The sequence below is a fragment of the Jaculus jaculus genome, chromosome 4 (assembly GCF_020740685.1).
Source record: "Jaculus jaculus isolate mJacJac1 chromosome 4, mJacJac1.mat.Y.cur, whole genome shotgun sequence".
NCBI classification, from domain to species: Eukaryota; Metazoa; Chordata; class Mammalia; order Rodentia; family Dipodidae; genus Jaculus; species Jaculus jaculus.
In genome coordinates, this window is record NC_059105.1 from 28,430,537 (window position 1) to 28,455,288 (window position 24,752).

The following is a 24,752-nucleotide window of genomic DNA, read 5'->3' on the forward strand; positions in this document are numbered from 1 at the left end:
CTTTTTATTTCAAAGAGAAACTGAAGTGGGTAGTGTTGAGTTCAGGAAACCTTTGTCCTCAAGCCCACATTATGGGCCTACAGGCTATACTGTTTCTCAAGTGTAAAATTGAAATTATTTAGCATGAATGAGAAAGAAAATCAATTTTGATGTAAAACTTCCTCTCACATATGGTTTTAGTTCAATAAAGTCAGTTGTTATGTGTTTAATAAATCATGAGCTCAGTAAAAATAAATAAATAACTGCCTGGTAGACAATAGCTTCCAATACTAATTCTGATAATAATTACTTATGTCATCTTGAATAAATCACTTATTCCCTTCAGATACCAATATCTTCTTCTATGTAGCAAATGACATGGACTGTATCAGGGCTGCCTCAACAAAGTCGCAAACTGAACAGCTTTACAAAGTAGAAATTGTCTTATTTTCTCCTACAGTTGTACAGGCTAGAAGCCCACAGTTAGGTTGTGATCCACGATGGTTCCCTCGGGGTCCTGAGGAAGAACCTGCTTCTCGCAGCTTCTGGAGATGCTAGCAAACCTTGGTACCTGCTGTTTGTGGACACATCACACCTGGCTCTCCCTCTGATTTCATATGCAAATTTTCTGTGTTTGCCTCTCAGTCTCTATGTTCTCCTTTTTCAATGATATAAATATACATCACCTGATTCGGAGTCATGCTAATTCACCTGATGGATGGTTTAGAGCCTCAGTAGTGCTTTTACATTCACGTGTCCCAACGTGATTGTGACTTTAAGATTTAGAATCGAGTAATTTTAGGAGATTTTGTTTATATTTGTACATTTTAATACATGAACATACTGGACTTTGATCATAATCACCTCCTATTAGCCCCATTATTCCCCCTTCCTTACCTCAATCCTAGTGAACCTGTACCTCTTTCCATGTAGCACCTCTTTATTTTGAGATATATTTTTTGCTTCTCTCCATCATTTACATCAATACTTCAGTTCCTTCATATCTGGAGAATTGTGTCTTAAAGCAGTCTTTCCACCTTCTGGCTCTGATGTTCTTTCAGACCTCTGTGTAACGTTCCCTGAGCATTGGAGGGTACAATAAGCCACATGCAGTGCTGAACCCTCAAGAGCCGCTTGGAGACTCATTGGGACAGTTTGATTTAACAGTTATGACTCCCTTTTCCATCTGTCTCAGATGTGAGGCCCTGGTTTCATGGGCTAGATATTCTTGCTTTTTGGTCTTAACGTTTAGAATAGTTTAGTTTTGATTAATTCCATACATAGTTCTGGGCACCATGTGGATTCCCTGTGAGTTCTGTTCATGCTAGTACATTAGATCCATGAAGTAGACTTGGAGGTTATTATCTTCGATTGTTCTGGAAGGAATTTTAGACATAGTCCTATGTTTATGCTTTAATACTCTGTTGTTTCCAGAAATATCAGAATGAATGCTGTACCATTTAAGAGTAAAATTAAATTAAATAAAGTAAGTATCCTTACCCTCATGCCCTTCTTTCCTTCCTTCCCTCCCCTCTTCCTTTAATCCCTATTTTCCTTCCTTTCCTTATTGTATCTCACTCCAAAACTACAAGACAAATATTATTGCCTTTTCAGTATATAAGTCTGGGTATTAAAAAATTGCTTTAATTAATCTAGAATTAGTTGTAGCTTAGTTTATACTAATTTTTAATTTTAAAACTTACCGCTTTCACAGTATATGCCTCTTTCTAACTTTGGCAAGACTCTTTGCCAAAATGAAAGTGCTTTTTAAGTAGCACATTAGCATACTGGATCATGGATTCATTTGCTTTCCAATGTTCTCCAAGTAAAATTACAATATGTTTGCAATGTAAACAACATGATAAGTATTGTAAGACAAATTTATAATCATAGCTTGCATTTTCTTTGTCCAAACATGAAAACATATGTGTATTCATTATATGTATATACCCATAAAGTTTATTATGCTTGTTATTATACACTTGTTTGTCCATATTTATTTCCATACACAAATAAAGTGTCAAGCGGTGATGACATATGTTAAATTCAAGGCAAAATGTGCATCTTCAGTAACTTAGAAGTTAATCAAAGGTTCAAGGAATAAGTTTTATACTTTGTCACTAACTATGGATGAATCAATATTTGGTTAAACATCTACAGATGGGTCACAAATAATGCTTTGCATTTGGACATTGGGGGAACATGATGTCACTTTTTGAAGGTCACATTTCATTTGGAATTATTTTACATATTTTACTGTCATCAAGATGCTGTTGTTTTCTACAAATGCATATACTGAAATAGCAAAACCTGAAGTGATAGTAGCAAGTAGGGCCAGTGAAAAACAGATAACTCCTGAGGACTCACCCTGTACCTTAAAAATGATAGTTGAGGAGATTCTCTTTCATCTTTGAATAAAGAAGAAATCGCTCACCAAGCACTATGTCATTGGGTGCCTTGATCTTCCTGACCTCCAGAATTTCAGCAATAATTTTATATTGTTTCTAACTTAGCCAGTCACAAGTGTTTAATCACAGAAAGAAAAGTGGATTCACCTATATTATGTGTTAGGTATCTGTAACATATAATTAGTTCATAATTTGAATTCAAATTTTAAATATTGTGTAAGGACTATTAATATAAAGAAGTGTATTGCTAACTTCCACAATATTAATTTTGACAATAGATTTTATTTTAAGTAAATTTAAGTAAATGAATCACTTGAATGATCATAAATGACTCAAATATTTGTGTTTAAAATTTTAATCAGACTACAACACTAATACTTTGAATAAAACGCTAATATTTTCTCTTTTAGTAATTATTTCTAAATGTGACCTTTTTGGACTCAGATAGTTTATAGATCAATATAAAGTACAAAAAAAATGACTATTTAGCTTCTGGGGCTGCTGTTATTGTCAATAATCTCTGCTGGATAAAAGAATGTTTTAAAATTACATCAAAGGATAATTAGCAGTAAAGAAATGTCCCCTTGATTGTGATTAAATAAACTACACACTTATCCAAAGATCCTACCAAAATTAAGTCTTTGCTTCTCACACTAGTTTTCTTCTCTCTTTGTTATTAGGGATAGCATCGACCCAACTTATCTTACCAGAAGTCTGAAGGTCAATCATGCTTCATTCTTCACTAGTCATTATCTGCAGCCACTTCCATCCTTCCCTTCTCTATCTCTCCTGTCAGTTCCCTTCTCCCTGTCTTCTTTGCCTCTGTCTCCTTACACCAGTGCCAGACCCTCACCTATCTCTCCATGTAAATTCCTTCCAAAGTCCACACTGTTAGCTTCCCTATACAACGTTCCATGTGCTTCCTGTTAAAAACCCTTCACTTGCATCCCTACATTCCTAAGATAAAATACAAATTACATTTAATAGTCTATAAGGAAAAGGAGACTTTACAATAGGGCAAGAATCAAACACAACTTAAAAATGTAAAATCCAAATCTATTAAAGAATTTACTTAAGGTTAGATTCTACAAGTATTTCATACCATAATCATAGGAAGGCATGAGGAATGTTGAAATGATTTTTTTGTGTGTGTGTGAAAATTATGCCCAGTAGAGCAAAGCTGTAAGGTTGGAATGACTTTTTTTTAATAGAAAAGAAATCAAGGCTATTGTCCCTGGAAGAATTTGCTTGCATCGCTACAAGAGTCGTCACTCCTCTATTAGCTTGCCTTGGGTTGCCTTGTGTCACTAGGCATTGGCACAGTAGTCCAGCCACAGAAAATAGGCGCAAAGTCATGCAGAATCAAATAACCCAGACTGCTTCTATGACAACACATTGCACTTTGCTGAAAGGACTTGGTGTTCCCTTTGTTTAGTCTTTACAGTTTTGCTAAGGATGGCTTCGAGGGCAGTGTGTTCTGACGCCCTGGCTTTGCACCACGAACCGAACGGTTCTGGTTTGTACTCAACCTATATGGAGTTTGAGTCCCAAACTTTCTTGCTGTATTTACACTAAGAGCCCTGACCTTTGATCTCTGCTTTTCTGGGAGCTTCCTTTCCTTTGCTTTTCTTTTTCTGCCCTTTCAATTTCTAGTGACAATCTTCATGAATTTTTAGCCCCCTTAGGATTTCCTCTGGCATATTCAAGACACCTTCTAAATAAAAATAATTATTATTAAATTTTCATTGCTTGATCACTACGCATACAATCCATTAGTTTGAAATCTGTAAGATAGCAGGGCTCTCTTTTTGGTCAGAAAACTCCAGTGACAGATTTATAAGGCATTCAATAAAATTTACTTTATTACCAAAAATGCACTAAAATTATTTTTAAAGGTTTATACTTCTCCGTTATAATGGCATTGTTTTGGTATTTTCTGAATTTAACCAGTGTAATTTTTTTATTAGATAATAATGGTAAGCATATATTAAGGTTTAACATTTATGTATTCAAAACTATGTCATGGGGCTGAAGGGCTGGCTTAGCAGTTAAGGCATTTGCCTACAAAGCCAAAGGACCTAGGTTCAATTTTCCAGGACCCACCTAAGCCAGATGCACAAGATGGAGCATGCGCCTAGAGGCCCTAGTACACCCATTCTATCCCTCTTGCTCTACTTCTCTCTCCCTGTGTCTCTCTCAAATAAATAAATAGAAATAAAAATAAATATTTTTTAAAGTATGTCATAAGCCAGATGGATGAGCTAAGATTATAAAATTTGAGGCATATCTCATTTAGCAGATTAAAAGACTATATTGCATTTACTAATAGCTGATCACAGTATTAGGAAATAGAGATTCAGGAATTTAAAAAAAAACAAAACATGAGGCTGTTTGCATAGAACCATATGGATTTAAGTGGCGAATGTCACTATGACTTCTGCAATAGGCAATAAATGGGTGCACCGAGGGTAGAGAGGGACGACTGGTTCTGGGTAAAGGGTACCAGAACTTCTGTAAGGAAGAACTGCTGAAATGGACATGACTTGTGCCAAAGCCCAGAAAGACAAAAGGGATGCCATGTCACAGGTAAGGGAAAGAACTAGCATGAAGGCATGGCAGGTTTGGGGGAAGGTAAGTAGTTCAGTACACATTTAAAGTTCAGTACAAGGGCTGGAGAGATGGCTTAGCGGTTAAGTGCTTGCCTGTGAAGCCTGAGGACCCAGGTTCAAGGCTTGATTTCCCAGGACCCACGTTATTCAGATGCACAAGGAAGGTGCACGCATCCGGAGTTCATTTGCAGTGGCTGGAGGCTCTGGTGCTACTATTCTCTCTCTCTCTCTCTCTCTCTCTCTCTCTCTGCCTCTTTCTCTCACTGTCTGTGGCTCTTAAATAAATAAATAAATAAAAATAAACAACAAAAAATTTTAAAGTTCAGGCCAAGGACTACTTATCAAAATAGTATTGAATGCCATTTAAATAATTTGTATATAAGCCTATATGAAAAAATAAGGTAAGGGTACTAAGTAAATTTGGATTTTAGAAATTGTTTTGGTATGTAGTCCAGAATTTTCCAAAGAATTCTTCACTTCATAGTATTGGTTAGAAAGTTATTCTTTACACACACACACACACACACAATTTAAAATAAAAATATAGTCTCTAAGATAGGATTTGCAGTAGTAACCTTGTTTACTCTGTATCTTGCTTCCAGGGTCATATGGGGACCACATGGTGAGGAAGGATAGCCACACAATTCCTTGTTTTTCTTTTAGCTTATTTATTACTATTACAGGTTATGTTGCCATAAGTGGGTGCTGTGGATAATATCACTGGAATTCATCTATAATAACACTCCCCTTAGGAAGTTTCACAACAGTTTTCTAGAAATCCTTGAGTTACAAAGAAATGAGAAGACTGAGTGCTGGGAGAAAAACAGCACTTCAACTCCTAGCTTTGCTTTATCTATACCACAAGGTTAAGAGGCATTGAGGGTATTTCAAGTCCAACAAGAAATCAGCAAGAAATTTAAATAATTAAGAAGACTATGTGAAATACAGATCTCCACACACTATTTTTAATTATGAATAGTGACCTCACTGTATAATATGTCTTGAGAGATAAGCTAGAAAAGAATGTAACTTTCAAAATTCACACATTATTTGCAAATAAAGCAAATGTAACTTAGCAGTAAACACGTTAACCTTTTCTGGAAATGTCTGAATTTATGCAGTACTAAATATTACTATTTCATAAATTATATTAAACTTAATGTTGAATATTTGCAGGCTTGTTTTGAGGTTTCTTGCTATGATAATACAATAACACATCTGTAAAATGTGTAATTATCAACATAGACAGGAGCACAATAGGAAGCCATGCTTAAACATCTCCTTGATGTAGTAGAGCTTTTGTACTCTTTCTTTCATTTTGCATTTATGAGTTCAATACTTTGTTGGTCTGTAAAAATCCTACAATTTTCATGATACATGTTATTGTATGTAACAGATTTTCTGATGGAGTTTTCATACCTACTTGGATAGGGTTTGTCCTCCTCTTCTGACAACCCTCTCCAATATTCTAGACCTGCTTCCCACTTAGACCATTTTCCAGCTTCCCCATCCCCCTATCATGTCACATGTGTTAGTTACCCTTCCCATCCCTTTCTTAAAACACTCTTTTCCCTCCCATGGTCCTCTAAGTAGTTTCATGACTTGTACTCATATTCACCACACATAAGAGCACATAATGAACATTAGAAGCTAAGGGAACATGAAGTGTTTTTCTTTTGATACTCGGTTATATCACATAACTAACACAATATTTTCTAGTTTCACTCATCTTTCTACAAATTAAATTTTTCTTTTTAAGTGAATAGCATTCCATTGTGTATGTCTATCACATTCACGTCTACAAACTGGTGAAACCACTGTGTAAAACAGTGTTGAAGTTTCTCAAAAGAACTAAAAATGGATCTACCATGAGCCAGCTATACCACTAATGGGCATATAGCCAAAGGACTCTGACTACTACCAAGAGATACTTACACATGCATGTTTGTTTCTCTGCTCTGTTCACAATCATAAGGGAATGGATGTGTGCTAGATATCCATCACTGGTGAATGACAATGAAAACTGTACATGTACTGTACATGGTATGTGATTTTAACTGGTTGGATATTGATTACCAAATAGATCAGGGTAACAATTTAAAGAGAAATAGTCTCACTAAAATACTTTATATTTTATTTTAATTCTAAATTCCAAGTAACTATTATGTATATTTTCATGGGGTAGGAAAATTATTTGCTAAATTCATGGCAGCTATTTGAATCTTTTGGTTCATTCATTTCGTGATATGTTTAGCTAGGAATTTAATAATTAAAAATATTTTCACTGGAACCAAATATACAGTTAAATTATACCAAATATATAAACTAAACATTTTTATTCAGGCTTTCATACATTAAAAGACAAATTGGGATAGTCAGATACATGACCATTTATATGGTCAAAGGTTATAGTTGTATGAGACTGTTTCAGGGCTTGAGTGTTATATATATGCAATCATGGCAAAGTGGCATGGATGAGGGAAATGGTACTGACTGTGTTGTTTATATACTAAGTATATGTCCATAGATAAAAAAAAATAAAGTTAAAAAGAAACAAATTGAGTAACTCAAAAAAGTTACCATTATTCAAATTCTATAATGAATATATGCAATCTAAACTACCAAAGGTTGAATATGTTATGTACCAAAAGTTAGATTACACACACACACATACACAGACACACACCTGAAAACTAATGAATATAATAGAAGTCATATGACGAGATATACCCAAAAAGAGAAATTGCTCTTTCTTTTTTTCTTTTAATTGTTTAAAAAAATTATTTATTTATCTATTTATTTGAGAGCAACACAGAGAGAAAGACAGATAGAGGGAGAGAGAGAGAATGGGCGCTCCAGGGCTTTCAGCCTCTGCAAACGAACTCCAGATGCGTGCACCCCCTTGTGCATCTGGCTAACGGAGGACCTGGGGAACCGAGCCTCGAACCGGGGTCCTTAGGCTTCACAGGCAAGTGCTTAACCGCTAAGCCATCTCTCCAGCCCGAGAAATTGCTCTTTCTTTACAGCATTCTATCATACCTTTCACACACAACTAGAAAAAAAAATGTTTACTTCTATTTCTCTGTATAATTGTCTTAAATCATTTATTATATTCATTATTTTTCAGGTTTTATTTTGGTTAATAAAATAATGTATACAATATCCAGGCTTTCATTTTACTTTTTATATCTTACCTTTCAACTAAGCTAAGATTTATGACATGGGTTCTATCTTTTACATGGAAAAATTTTGTATTGAAAATTGTGGTTCAATACTAATCATTGGCTTATCAATGCAAATTGATAGTAAGCGCTATTAATTCTACTTCTGCCACCATGAGCTCTCTACAGCTTTGTTGATGAAAATTTGTAATATATTGGATTTCGATACATATAGTTTTATACATGAGGTGGCCATCATTCCAATGCACATGCATTTTGGAACTGGCTCTAGTCCACATCTTTTGCTACCAAGGAAGAATCAGAGTATGAGCTCATTACAGGATAAGAGAGTGCATACTCGCAAAGATTGTGCTTTAGACACAGTTAATTAGCAAAAACAGCTAAAAGAAAAGACATATTGAAACAAGCAGGACCTCTTTATGTTGAAAGCTCATTGAGAGATATATTAATGTCAAAACACAATTGGTTCCAGGGGTGAATTCTATGATTTAGCATAAATTGTTTTATCCATATTTCTGCAAGTATTATTTGATATTTATCAAAGAAAAAAGTCATCCCATTTAATTAGTATTGACAACCACCAGCCTTTTCACCAGAAACTGCATTTGAAATGGAAAGCAAGTGCAGAATTTACCATTCCATCTTTGTGAAGGAATGCTGGCACCCACTCCGTCTCTGTCACCAAAACCCAGCAGGGGAAGCATAACTCCCTAGGAAGACTGGGGAGTATGGATTTTCAAGCTGTTCTCATTTAAATGATTTGCCATTTAAGTAAATTAGTTGATTAAGTGCAAAGATTTGTAAGACGTTCCCACTTTTTCCTCATCTAGGATGTGGCAGCATAGTCACACACAATATTTAAGACAAGACCATTAGAATGAAAGCTAGGATCTTCACAGTGCCTGTGAGAGCAAATGCATGTGGCATTGTGAAGGATGCTAGTTAAGCATCATGGCTGTGGGGGTAGGGAGGACAATTCTATACCCATTTCAGTCTGGGAAAATTTTCTTCAGTTACCTGTATTATCTTTATTCAAGTATGTTATAGGCTCAGTGTTAAACAAGATTTTTTTAAAGCCTCTCAATAATTCTTAATAATTTTCTAGAATGTTAGTCCTAAAGTCAATACACATTGTTTTTGCACAGACTTATATCTCATTATATTGCTTCCTGTGAACTATTTTTTAATTTTTGTTTATTTTTATTTATTTGAAAGAGACAGACACAGAGAAAGAGGCAGATAGAGAGAGAGAGAGAATGGGCATGCCAGGGCCTCAGGACACTGCAAATGAACTCCAGACTCGTGTGCCCCCTGTGCCTCTGGCTAATGTGGGTTCTGAAGAATTGAGCCTCGAACCAGGGTACTTAGGCTTCACAGGCAAGTGCTTAACTGTTAAGCCATCTCTCCAGCCCTCCTATGAACTATTTAATCACCATAAAGGTCACTGCAACATCACTTTTTTCAAGCCATGACAAAAATTCTCAAATCTCTCTATATTTAAGAGAAAGAATTGCAAGAAGTCATTTCCAAATAATGGTGCTTACCTTTTAAAGTTTTATAGTAAAACCTTATCTCTTAGTGGCTATAATCTTCAAAAAATGTTGCTACTAAATATTGTGTTAATGAATCTGCGAGACTGGTGTGCTGGAAACTCTCTGAGATAATTTTGTAGTCCTGCTTGACTGGTAATATCATTGAAACCTATGTATTCAAAGAGATTATAAAACAGAATAGATCAGCCTATTTAATTAGTAAAGACATGGAATATTGCTAATGATATGGTGAGATCATGGTAGGGTAAATTGTCTTAGTCACCCTAATATGCTAATTATAGTAAACACTGAATCAGGCAGAGTTTTATGTACTGAGTGTCAACGGAGAATTTAAACAGTATCTGTTCATGGTTTGTATGCTCCTGTGATGATAAGTGGCTATCTGAAAGTGGACAAATAAAGCATTTCAATGAAGATTTAAAAACATAATATGGTATGAATTAAAGTGTGTGAAACCCTATAATTTACTCCTTTGCACGTGTATCGTTTTGTCTGTATGCATGTGGGCATACATGTAAGTAGATGCATGAGTGTGTGGAGGCCAGATGTCAACTGCCTTCCTTGGTCCCTCTCTATTTTACTGAGCCTGGGTTTCTCACTTTTATACAGAGATTGCTAATTTAGCTAGTATTACCAGGTTCCCCTTGTAATTTCTTGTCTCTGCCTCCAGCAGCTTCCAAACCTTCCTCATATTCACATGTATGATGGGGTTCTGAACCTGGGTCCCTACACTTGAAGCACTTTATCCACTGAGCAATCCCATCAGCCCTGAAAATAGATATTTAAAATCACTAATTATACTCTTACCTTCTTATCTAATATGTAAGCCTAATAAAGTGTCTTTAAGACAAAAAAAAAGTTTTAAAGAGGTTTATTTAAATACATGATTTAAAAGTATAATTAATTTTTTGTTTATTTATTTGAGAAACAGAAAGAGAGAGAGAGAGCACTAGTAGTCACAGCAGGGCCTCTAACCACTGCAAACAAACTCCAGATGCATGTGCCACCATGTGCATCTGGCTTCCGTGGGTGCTGCGGAATCGAACCAGTCCAAATATTTTTAAGCTCATATAACTTTAAAATATTCAGTATTACCAGAAGTACAGTATTGTCAGAAGTATGACTAACATTTAGAAGCTTGTGATTGAAATCAAATAATTACACATTGCAACACAGTTGTTAAACACTCCTATGCTAATGAGTTACAAGTCTTTCTTTCCCAAGTAAAGTCTAAAACAGATACTTGATCAAAAGATGGTCACTGAAAGACTGGGAATCTGAATTACTAGCTCTATCTTCTTTGGAATCTTTGTGTCCTCAGGTGTTTGGGTAGTGGTTTGAGAAAGTATGTGGAGATTACAGACACGAAGAATGGCACAAAGCACTCCCCAGTGTTCAGTTGCTGTGAACACAGAAGCAGCTAGGCCAGATTAGACTAGGAAATGATCTTGGAATGACTCTGCATTCTGCCAATGAAGTGTTCTAGTGGCTAGAAGCCAAAAGGCTAAGTGCATTTGCATCGAATGCCTGTTGATTTTGGCATTTAATTGTTGAATAAAATGATAAAAGAGGGCTGGAGATGTAGCTCAGGAGTAGAGTGCCTTTCTAGCAAAGCTCTTAGTTAATTCACCACACCCAAAATAAATAAGTAGATAAATTAATTAACTAATTGAATTATCACACAAACTGAGAACGTGTAGGTGTTTTGTTTTTTTTTTTTTTTTGTAATTTTCGAATGCATGGATTGAGGAAGAATGAATATTTGGAATCACTTGACTGTAGCTATATTTTCCTATCTTCGCTCTTGTCCACTAGCCCTTCTTTTCAAATTACTTTTAAAGCTGCTATCTTAACAAAGCAACATGTAAAAAAGAAAATTTCAAAGAGGATGGAAGATAATTTAAGAAACTAGAACAAAAATTGGGATAGATTTGTTTTAGCAACTGAATTGATTAAAAGAAATATAAACAATCTGCACTACTGTTTCACTGAGGTCTTTCTGAGTGTCCTACTCTGTTTTGCAAGACAAAAAGCACATATCTAGTTCTTATAACTGGAGATTATAATTGAGTGCTAGATTAAGATATATTATTTCTGCAAAACAGTGGGTTTCATTATGATATTTTCATGCATGTTTACAATGTGTTCTGACTCTACTCTGAGACATGGTCTCACATGTAGCTCATGCTGGCATTGAACTTGGTCCTGCTGCCCAGCCTACTGATTACTGGTATCATACAAATACACAACTAGCTTTAAAACAAAAATGAAAAATAAATACATTGAACATAAAGCAAAACTGTTTCAGTCTACATGGTCTTTTCCTAAACTGTGCAATTACAGATAAAATTAAATTTAGACACTTAGTACGCCATTTAGCTGTTGACATGTTGGCTACAACAGATTGTATTTTATTGACCAGTTGATTTTATTTATTATGATATCCAATAAATAAACATTCAAATGTATGTCCTGAATCATGAATGATCTTTTTAAAGTTAATTCAATTAATGGCATTTCTACAGTGTGTTAGGAATGTTTCACTCTTTCCTGAATAAGTGCTATATATTTTGATTTACCTTTCATCTCCATGGGTAAGAGCTCTGTTTCTGTGGTATTCTTATCAAAATAACAAAATAAAATAAATGGTGACTGTTTAGCTATGATAAGAGATATAAAATATTTTCAATTATATGAATGAACAAGGAATGAAGATAATTAATTAAAACTACTGGGAATTCCTTGGAAGCGGTCTGTGATTAAGCACAAAGTTTTATCTTGGAACAATTAAGTAAATTTGGCCTTAGGTATCTTTGCTTATTCGCCAGGGAAGAAATGATGAAATTCTGGTTGAGTGTAACACTTTATTAGAGACTTATCTATTTTAATTGATGCAGCCTGGTTATAAAAACCTGATGGTATGGTTGGTACACAGGACCTATTATGTTAATAACTAAACCTCCCATGAGTTAACTTTAATTTCAAAAGAAAAGAAAACATAATCTGCCTGTGTGTTCTTCACAGATGAATAAAAAATGTTAAAAATAAATAAATGAGGTATAATGGAGTGTGTACTCCAAAATAATTTCTTATGCTACTTGAATCTTTACAAAATATCTTAGATACAAATAAGTAGGTACAGAGAATAATTTTATAATCCAATTCAATGGGATAATATTTGTAAAGAATAATTGGCCAGTTGGAAGGAAATCAGTTTTGTTAACACTTTGTTTTTTTGAAATAACCTTGTGGCTAAAATTTACTTTCTACAAGAACCCTGAATATAATACTGGCTTTTATTTTAACCAGTATAGGGATGAAAATGCATAGGTATTTAAAATGTCATTTTTCCCTGTGAATTTCATTGCCTATTATATTAACAAAAGTTGTGCATGATGAGTAAATAAACTGGGTGGAGAATGGTTTGATCTGTAAAACATATGCTACCCAAACAGAAACTGAGCTCAGGTCCTGCTCCCAGATAAAAATCCTGGTGGCATGCACATGTACCCGTAGTCCCCAGTTCTTGAGAGGCAGAGACAGAATCCTGATACCTTGGACTTGCTGGGTAGGTAGTCTTGCCAACTCAATAAGCTGTAGGCATGAGAACTTGTTTTGAAAACTATCATGAAGAGCAATTAAGAAATATGCTCAATGTAAAGTTCTGGTCACCATGTGCATGCACACAACATGCATGTACATGCATACATATACATACATATATCCACACACATATATATATTGCTTATACACATATACAAAGACATATACACGCATGCATGCATCATACACACAAAAACTGAATTATATTGAAAATTTAATGCAACCTACGAGTAATACATTCTAATAATGACTAGCAGCAAATAATGCCTCACTTTATAGCAAACAACCTTACTATTCAAAAAATATGATATGAAACAAATAAGATCAAGTAAACAGAGGGTAAGCTTATAGTATACAAGTGGTCTTTTTCAAAAGTGTCCTCAATGCCATTTTTGGACCACCTGTCTGTTAGGCTTTACGTCAGGGTAGAAGACCCAAGACAAACCCTTGCCTTAATCATGATTTTATTCTAATACCATAATCTAAAACCATATAGGGAGACAGAGAAAAAAAGAGAAAAAGAGAGAGAGAGCCATGGAAGAAAGAGGGGACTCACACCAGGCTGAGAAGAGAAGATCAAGAGAGTAAACAAGAGAGAGAGGGAAAGAGAGGGAGAGAACTAGAAGAAGAAGGAGGAGAAGCAGGAAGAGGAGGGAGAGGAGGAGGGGGTGTGGAGGGAAAAAGTAGGGATGGTGACTAGGACAAGCAAGAGGAAAAGAGAAAAAGAGAGAGAGAGACCGAAGTTCAGAGAGGGAGAGGGAAAGAGGTTTGTATAGGAATTAAGACTTGGAGGTGGGCAACTACTTCATAAGTGAGGGGCATTGGATGCCATGGCCTAGGTGGAAAAGATGACATTTTCCTCTTCTCAGCTCTGTAGTATTCAGTTACAATAAGACAAGGTGCATCCTGGATATTAGGTCTAATATGAATGAGGCTTGTGAGGGAGAGGGATATGAGAAGGTAGGAAGGAAACAGTTCTGAGAAGCTTGTAGTATTTTTCCAACTGAGTTGTTCTTTGAAGAGAAAACATGATAAAATTGCAAAAGTCAACTTTGAGTGCCACAAGGACTGAAAGTTTGCAGAACTCTGTCTCATCCTCTTCCATAAATTCTTTAGTATCCACTATAACATTATCCCTCTCAATCAAAAAATTAAAGTGACTTTTTAAACTTTCAATTAGGAAAAAAGTGGTATAATTGCTGATTTCTCCTTAATGTCAGTTACTTAATCATGAGAGATCTATTTATTTTATTTTATTTTATTATTTTAGTTTTCTATTCAGCAAATACAGGCAGTTTGGTACCATTATTAGGCTCATCCATGACCTACCCCCTCCCCATTGGCACCTCCTTATTGAGGGATATGAGTCATGCCTTGTGGAGTTAGCCCACAGTTATTGGTACGATAAATGTCTCTGCATATCCTGACCCAACATGTGGCTCTGACATTCTTTCCGCCCCCTCTTCCGCAAAATATCCCTGAGCCATGTTGGGTTCATTTTTGGTCTGCTTCAGTGATGACGTGTTGGGGGCCTCTGAGGCTCTGGCTCTCTGATTTGGTAGGAGTTGATTTTTCTCTGTGTTGGTCTCCTTCCCCCTTGTGCTGGTATCTGGTTCATCAGGAAAAAAGCACCATTGCTTGTTTGGCTAATTTTCTTTAGTTTCAGTTGGCCCCTTTTGAGGAATGATGGGGTGGCTCTCTTCTTAGGATCTGAATCTATCTGAAAAAGAGAAGCAGATTCTCCAACAGAGAGTAAGTTAGTTCCAGGGCAAATGAAATAACCCTTACTTTTTTTTTGTTTATAGAGAGTTTAATAGGTGTAGGCCCTCTTGTAGCTCATGATTGATGGTAGCTTGATATTGGAAAGAGGGTTTATGTTTGGATATGATCCTGACTTGTTTCCTAGGTCCAGCTATGGATCCAGTATCACTGAGAGGATCAGTTAGCCAAATCAAGAGCAGTTGGCTCCCCACCATGGCTGTATGCCACTATTGCACTTGTGTGGGCATCCCAACAGATTATTTGTTGCTAAGTAGGTTAGACCATGAGTTGCTTGGAGAGATATTGGTTATTTCCCCCAGTCGCCCACGTAGCACCTTCTGGCACTAGACACACTGACTGTCTGGGGACTGACTCTCTCCTGGCTTCCAGCCATGCCTTTCCATTTTGCATGTCAGCTGCATATGGTGTCTTCAGCAATAGGGTCTTACCACTAACCTTTGGTGGGTCATCAAGTACTCTGACAGAAGTCTGTCATTCTTTTAGGAAACCTGGTAGGTTTCTCTGATCAAAAGCTCATTGTGGATGATAGCCCCATGCTGGTACTGGGAGTCACAAGTCAGTGCCCACTAAGAAAATGAGGAAGAATATAACTAATATATAAGAGTTAGGGAGGAGAGAGAGAGAGAGAGGGAGAGGGAGAGGGAGGGAGGGAAGATGTAGAAGGTTTAGGTTAGATTGATCCTACCCTCTCCAGTGTCTTGTGGTTCAGGTGTTTCCTATAAGGGCCTGGTGAGGGTTCTACCATTTGGTCTCCCTTTTAGGAAGTAGAATTTTATGGTACCATTGCCATTTGGGTCTAAATTACTGTTTCCCACCCCTTCTATGCCCTCTCCTCCCTCCCCATCCATCCTAGTGTCTAGTCCATGAGGTGCTTGCTGGGTATGTAAGGTATCTTGAGTAGATTCAGGTTAGGTGCTGTAGATAAGTGAGACTGTGTAGCGATTTTTTTCTGTGGTTGGGTAAGTTCACGGAGGATGATCTGTTAGTAAGAAAAAATGACAAAAAGAACCTGGAACAGAGAGATCTATTTTTTAATTTAAATTTATGAACATACAAACAATAATTATGGCAAAGAGGGAATATTCACACCTATCCTGGTGTGAGTGCTCTCTAGGGTATTCAATTACAATAATAGAACATGCTTCCTGAGTCTTGGACCTAATATGAGCAAGGCCTGGAAGGAGGAGGAAATGGCTGTGGGCTTGTGGGCATTCCATAGTGATGTGTGTAGATCACAGGACTTCCTTAGAATATCGATCTCTCCTTCCATCATGAGACAGGGTCTCTTCCTATTTCTTCCCCTGCTAAGAAGACCAAACTAGCTGTCCTATGAGTGTCAGGATTCTCCTGATGGCACCTTCCATTGAAATGGGAATGCTGAGATTACCAACACTTGGGCCACTTTCCTTTGTGTCAGGCTTTAAGTGGGTTCTAGGAATCAAAATATGGTCTGAAGGTTGTTGGAGCAAGCACCTTTAACCTCTGTGCCATGTGTCTGGTGACAATTCATCAATTTTAATGTTTTAATTTATATTGGCAAACAGAGATAGAGATGAGGGAGAGAGAGAAAGAGAAAAGCAGAGAGAGAAAGGGGGGAGGGAGGGAGAGAGACAGACAGAGGGAGAGATAGATAGATAGATAGATAGAGAGAGAGAGAGAGAGAGAGAGGGAGAGAATGGACACACTAGGTTCTCTTGCCACTACAAATGATCTCCAGATGCATATACCACTTTGTGAATCTGGCCATATATGGTACTGAGGAATCTAACCCTGGTTTTCAGACTTTGTAAGGAAGCACTTTAACCAGTTGGCCATCTTTCAGGCCCCGATTAATCAATTTTAAAGAGAAGTCTCAAACTCCAGAAAATGTAAATTACTTACGTGGTTTGGTATTTAATTTGCACAGAATCCCTCACTAAATGCAAGCAACATTTATTTTGTTAATTGAAGACAGCAAGGGTTAGGGAATACAAGCTTAGAAGATGAGAACATAAGAGTAATGGAGTCATTGCATATCTAACCACTTTTGTGTAAGACGAATGACTAGTCTCTTTTGGTGATCCCTTCAAATATCTTTAAAATATTTTTTTTAAATTTATTTTCTAGCAGAAAGTAATAGAAGAGAGACAGACAGAATGAGTGTGCCAGTTCTACAAGCTGCTGCAAACAAACTCCAGACGCATGCATCACTTTGAGCATCTGGTTGTACATGGGTACTGGGGAATTGAGCACAAGTCATTAGGTTTTGCAAGCAGACCCCTTAACTGTTGAACCCCCCCCTCACTCAGCAACACTTCAAACATCTTGATGAATTTTAAAAGTATGTACTGAAAGAAGTGACTAGTTTTATTTACTCTGTTTGACAGTTTGATTTGAAAAATCCTCTATGATTTTGTGACTTTATCCAAGCAGATAACCATTTTCAGTGTATGAGTTGAAGTCTTCAACATAAAAAGATAAGAGTATAGCAGAACAGGATGTTAGATATATAGGTAACATTTTGATTAAGAAATAGTGAAGCAAAGCCATAGAATATGATGTAATGAAGTGTTCTCCAATCATCTCTAGTTTGTATATTTCAGAGTTTACTTATTCATCAAAATGAGTCCATCTTTATCAAGCTCTGTCTGTATTAACAGCTTTATTGAACTTACACCCTTTATGTTTCTTTGATTAAAATTTTTGGGAACTGGCAAAGCAATTCTTGACATGATGCTCCATTTGCTTCACTACCAAGCATGACAGACTCTGTTTTCATGACCTGTGCCATCATATCATTCATGGGTTGCAATTCAGGGTGTTTTCATTGAAGCTTTTATTGTGCATCTGAAAAACCAGTGATGCTGAAAGGAATTCTGACTCCCAAGTTTGTGAGATAAGAAAATTGAAAGAGTATTCAATTTGAAAAGCAACAAACCACAAGAAAATGCTTTCAGGGGCTGGAGAGATGGCTTAGTGGTTAAGCGCTTGCCTGTGAAGCCTAAGGACCGCAGTTCAAGGCTCGGTTCCCCAGGTCCCACGTTAGCCAGATGCACAAGGGGGCGCACGCGTCTGGAGTTCGTTTGCAGAGGCTGGAAGCCCTGGCGCGCCCGTTCTCTCTCTCTCCCTCTGTCTTTCTCTCTGTGTCTGTCGCTCTCAAATAAATAAATAAAAAATTTAAAAAAAAATTTATAAAAAAAAAAAAAGAAAATGCTTTCAAAATGAATTTGATAATTTTATAATATTCTTTTAATATATGTTAATATTCATACTCCACATAGATGGTACACATTATGTATTATGATGTAATTTAAATACAACTATGAGATTAGTTGTTTTTTTTAAATAAAATTGATACTTTGCTAGATTTTAGCTTGTTTTATATAACTTATTAAAAACATGTGTCCATATTCTATATGCTTAACTTCAAGAAACTTTGGCATATTAGAATTAAATATATAAAATGATATATGTGATGCAAAATGGTGCAGATTTTTAACTAATAAATACACTGACTCAGACAATATGCTCTAATTCCATGGAAAATCATTAAATTTGAATCTCAGACCATGTTTATTGAGCATTTTTTTGACCTGGTACTAATGCTAAGCAGCTTTATATTACATGTTTATTATCATGTCAAAATATTATGCATTCATTCCCTGTATCCTATGTATCAATTCAATATATTATTATCCTTTCCTGAGGTAATCACTAGGGTATTTTTAGTAAAAATAACTTGACAACCATTCTTAGGGCTATGGCTCTTTAATGTTCAAAATATTGCTATTTCTTTGGTTATTATTTCACCAAGCATGGCTATGAACCATAAGATTAGAAGAAGGACATGCTCCAAGTTTCCCTTATTAGACCATCATTGTGCATATACATTGTCTCACACATGTTAATAACTTCCTTCTAGTTTTTTTTGTTGTTGTTGTTATTGTTTGTTTGTTTGTTTTTTGAGGTAGGGTCTCACTCAAGCTCTGGCTGACCTGGAATTCACTATGGACTTTCAGGGTGGCCTCGAACTCACGGCAATCCTCCTACCTCTGCCTCCCAAGCGCTGGGATTAAAGGCATGCGCCATCATGCCCGGCTCCTTCTAGTTTTAATGCTGCCTCCTCCATACTTACTTTCTCCTTAATAGTATGGTTTTTAGAAACAAATATGTTTTCTTTATCTATATTCCCAAGGAAAGTCATACATGGAACTTAATAGGCATTCATTAAAAGCTTACTAAATGAAGGAAAAGAGAAATAGATGGAAAGTCTATTTTGAACAAACTTAGCAATAATGTGATATTGGTCATCTGCCCTCCATGGGTCTGAAACATATTCAAAAGGATATCTAGACATTTCTTTTACTAGAACCCTTGTTGTTAGAATCTTAGGGCTATGAATTGTATACTCAGCCTATTTTGCTTAATTTAATAATGGTCTAATTTAATATTACCATTTTTTACATAAAATAGTATCAGACACTTAGAACAGATTGTGTATGTATCCCATGTCTATTGCCCTCTGGTTCCAGGGTAACTTAAGGTGTGCTTCCCTTTGCTCTTCAGCCTGTTTTAATTTGAGCAACAGTCTCTTAGAAATCCAGATGCTTTCCATTTTATTCCCACAGTCTTGAGGATTTTTTAATTGCTACTCCCCACAGGTTGAGGGTACAGGTGTGTATGGTAACCAACTAGTTGTTTATATGAGTCTGGGCATTTAACTTCCGTGGTCGCTTAGACGTCATCTGGGCCTCTGGTTGCTCAGGAAGTGCTCTTAACCAATGAGACATCACTCTAACCAGGTAAAATGTATTTTGAAGCTTGGACTTCTCATATAAAACTATATATATATTAGTTTGAATTAGGAATTTCAGAAATATTAACATGACACTCAAAGGTTATTGGCTTGATACCAGACATGCAATGATTTTCAAATATATAAAATGCAAGTTTCTTCTACAAATATCCTCTTGTCACTGACACACAGATATTAGTTTTTTTTTTTTTTTTCCATTTTAAGGTTTAAAAATAAATTTAGGTGGTAGACTACGCCTATGAAAACTATTGTAAATGGTTTAATTTATTCTTTTCATTTTCAAGTGTTGTTTACTTTTATAGTTCTTTCAATGTCTAAAGAAAATTTGTTTTGGTTAAAATGCTGTACATATTGATATAATGTGAAAAAACAATATTTGCAATATGATTCTAGGTTCAAAAACTATTTTCCTATATTGTCCTGCTTGCCTTTGTCCCCATCATTCATAATATGTGCCTCTGAAAAATAACCCATGGTGGGCTGGAGAGATGGCTTAGCGGTTAAGCGCTTGCCTGTGAAGCCTAAGGACCCCGGTTCGAGGCTTGGTTCCCCAGGTCCCACGTTAGCCAGATGCACAAGGGGGCGCACACGTCTGGAGTTCGTTTGCAGAGGCTGGAAGCCCTGGCGTGCTCATTCTCTCTCTCTCCCTCTATCTGTCTTTCTCTCTGTCTCTTGTCGCTCTCAAATAAATAAATTTAAAAAAATTAAAAAAAATTAAAAATAACCCATGGTAATAATGGAAGAATAAGCTATATAAATTAGGTTATTAGGTTTAAGAAATGCTTTGTATATGGGCAAAAAGTGTGCCAGTGTATATGGAATAATTGTGATAGATTTGAACAAAGCAAATTGGCCTTTTTTTTTTTTGTTAAAAACTGTGATGAGGGATAGTGCTGATTACACTTTATAAGGTACACAAAACTCTGGTGCACCATGCCAGCTCTCTAGGTGCTTGGAAGATCTCTCAGTTCTGAGTGGGAGCTCCGGAGATGTGAGCACTCATATTCATTCTAGTATTGTGAATTACAGCAGCTGAAGTTGATTTGAACACTAGAAAAACATCCTGCAGAAACTTAATCCCCATGGCCTAATTTGTTTTATCTCTCCTTTCATACACTAACATTTTCCATGAGGGATTTGAAGTAACCATGTCAGCAACACAGACCTCAGCAAGGATTATTTTGCAAGTTTGATTTCTGTGTGCCAGTGGATACAGATAGTATCAGATTGTGCTATCAGTACCTGTTTAAGAAAATTAATTGAAGATTAAGAGCGCAAACTATATCAAAGTGTGTGTGTGTGTGTGTGTGTGTGTGTGTGTGTGTGTGTGTGTGTGTGTAAGGTTTCTCAATGGTGAAATTTAAGGGTGAGGTGTTAATTTAGACATCACCTCTTTCACAAGTTTATTAATTCCACTTTCTTTCTAAGATCTTATGTTTCATGAACTTAGAGTCCCAGTGAATTTTATAGTTTATAGGATAATTCTAACAAAAATCTGTCGCATTGTATTGAATGGTTATGAAAGTTGCTGGGTGAAGTTTATGTGTCTTAGTTATGTGAAAGATTTTGGACTTTGTAAGGTGGACAAAGGTAAAATGATGATCTGGTGATGAAGTTAGATAATCATGTTGATGGAAATGATAACTGAAATGCAAACAAACAGCGTACATATTCCAGCTCTAGAAGATGCGAGATACTGTTTCTGCTGCTTCTGCTTATGTACCTGGTGCCCCGCCCTGAGTGTAACCAAGCAGTGTTATCTTCTGAAGCCAAGTGCGATTGAGGAATTCTTCACAAGGAAAGTGATGAGATCCTATTCGGAGAGGGAAACTGTGTGTCTTTGTTCAATGGCATACCAAGAAATGAGAATAACTAAAGAGGGTCACAGGCATATATCTAATGCACATGTAACAGAGTAGGGAGAAACTGTCCATTTTTTTCATTGGTTTCTGTCTTGTAAAATTAATTTTTATATTTGAATTTTGGGGTACTGAGTACAGTTTGATGAATATACTACTTAATTTTTTAGCAAAAAATATTCACTTTGAAGAAAAGGATAATTATATGTGATAATATCTGTAAAGAAAATGCCTGACTGTGCTTTCAACATCAATTTGTTTATTATAATGTGTGTGTGTGTGTGTGTGTGTACTAGCATGCAGTTGATACCATGTGTGTGGAGGTCAGAGGACAACCTTGTTGAAGCAGGCAGCTCTTGCATTTCTTGTTATTTGCAATTGTTGGCCCATGTTTCTTGAGATTCTTCAATCTTCATTAGCTAGCCAGTATAGGCAAACCCCATCTCCCCAAACATAATATTGTGTGTGTGTGTGTGTGTGTGTGTGTGTGTGTGTGTGTGTGTCTTCCACCTATTCATTCATTCATTCACTTCTTCATTTGTTTATTCCCTTTCACACAGTGGTCTATCAGTGAACCCAGAACTCACCAATATGGCTAGAAATGCTGGCCAGCATACTCAGAAAATCCCTTGTCACTGTCCCTTCCACCTTATACAGTGCTGGTTCATAGGTGTGTGCCACCATACCTGCCATTTTATGTAAGTGCTAGTGATTCATCACAGGTACTCATACTTATATAGCAAGCAATTTATCCATTGAACTATCTCCCCAACCCTCAATGTGGAAAAGTTTGGTATTTCAAAATGAGACTTAAGAGACTGTTAGTGAGGAAGGGGGAAAGGAGAGATGGAGAAGGAAAGAGATAACACTTATTTGTGTGTAAGTTACCCATGTGAGCATATGAATAGATTGTATTTGTCTATTCACAATCAAGTCAATCAGTCAGAAGGAGAGACTGCCTGAAGAACTTATGAGGTTCAACTGCATAACAGGAATCTATCCACAAGATGCCAGTAGAATTTCCTCCAGAAAAGTGACAATCACAGATATCTCCACCCTTGGCCAAATGTCTCCCAGAGAACCAAATGCTATACTTGAAATTTGTGTTTTATCTCAGTAAAGAATATACCCAGATATCTATACATTTTAAAATATAAACATATTGAAAAAATATACTACATATATACTATTATTTAAAGAGATTATAAATCAGAAATCATTAAATTAACTTCAAATCAAAATTAAAAGTTTAATATTTTGGAATATTATCCTCATGACTTTGTTCCTGATCTCACCAGAGGTCTATCTACCATCTCCCAAATTGCAAATTTATTCATTTATGATTTCTTATTTTTCCTCAGTCCCCATGTGTAGTACAATAAAAAAGTTAATTTCCATCTCAAAAGTTTAGCTCTGTCTGTTATGGATCTGCCTCCTTCATCAGCTTTTGTATGTCAGGAATTTCCTAGGTTCTCAACAGCTCACCATCATAACCCACGTTTATAGAACAACTCTGGAGATAACTGCACAAGCAAAACAAATTGCAGCCTAATTACCTTGTGTAGGTTTCCTCTCATTCCCTAGTGTACACATAACATTGCAAATTCCTACATTGTGTCTTTATCAAGCGTTCCCTGTCATGTCTGCCTCATTTCTCATTCAGGGGTCTTAGACCTGTGAACAAACAACGGTGTCTCTACATTTTTTGACTTAGACACGTTATTCTCTCTGCCTGAAATTCCAAAAGTTTCTGACTAATACATTTTGTTTCTGAGTGTGGAGAGAGCAAGCTTGATAGTATAGAATACCATGCAGTCTGAATTTCTTGATTTCTAACTTCATATATCAAGTGGCAAGATGTGGACAATAAGGAAAATCACTACATATTTTCTTCTTCTTTTCACCTGAAACTTAATTGGACAAAACAAATGCATACTTCCATGACTTTAGAATGGCACGTGCCTTAGTAATTATTTGCCTATATCAAGAGAGTTTTGGTTGCCACCTTCAAAACTCTGTCCTAAACTCTTTTCTCTTACATGGCAACCAACATCCTTATTGATAGAAAGTTCTTCATCATATTTCTGTAGTTTTGTCTCTCATATTATGACTTAGTCTCATTTTTAAAGTTTTTTTTGTAAAATTTCCCTGAAGTCTTGTACTAGTCAGGGTTCTCTAGAGGAACAGAACTGTTAGAATGAATTATTTTAAAAAGGATATTTATTGGATCAGCTTACAGTAGTCCAAAAACAGTTGCAGGCCCAAGAATCAGTGAACCTGGTAGCTGCTCAGTCCGCATGGCCAGAGGCCTCAGCAATTCCCACCTGGTACTGCAGATGGTGCCAGAAAGCCTGGAGGCTTCCTGAGGAGCCACTGGGTTTCAATCCACCTGGGTCTTCAGTTCATGCTAGTCTTTAGTCTGCACTGGTCTGCAATCTATGCTGGAAGGTAAGGAGCAGCTCTGCAGCCAAGTGGAAGGAAGGAAGGAAGGAAGGAAGGGAGGGAGGGAGGGAGGGAGGGAGGGAGAGAGAGAGAGAGAGAGAGAGAGAGAGAGAGAGAGAGAGAGAGAGAGAGAAAGAGAGAGGGAGGGGTTCTTTTTACCCAGAGCTTCCTTATATCAATTACCCCTCAGAGCCGGGCTGCCCACTCTTAGGGAAGGGCTCACTCTGGGGGAAGGACTTCCTCCTTTAATTGATCCTTCCTAGAAGCAACCTCCAAGACTCACCCAAAAGGGATTTCTGTGGATCACTAAACAGATCAAGTTGACAACACCTTAACTATCACAAGTCTTTAGTCATAAAATCCTTCTCCTCTCTTTTATTCTCCTTATACTTGATCTATTTAAGACCTGGGATAAATTTCAGTGTAATTTTCCGTAGTTAGCCAGGTGTGGTGTTGCCTTTAATCCCAGTACATGGGAGGCAGAAGTAGGAAGATTGCCATGAGTTCAAGACCACCCTGAGACTACATAGTGAATTCTAG

General features: G+C 36.5%; 1 protein-coding gene across 7 annotated transcripts in view; it reads left to right on the forward strand.

Annotated features, from left to right (window-relative positions):
* The window catches only part of Erbb4 (erb-b2 receptor tyrosine kinase 4), a 1,092,347-nt gene that overhangs the window by 522,667 nt on the left and 544,928 nt on the right, over positions 1-24,752 (forward strand). The window lies entirely within an intron of this gene.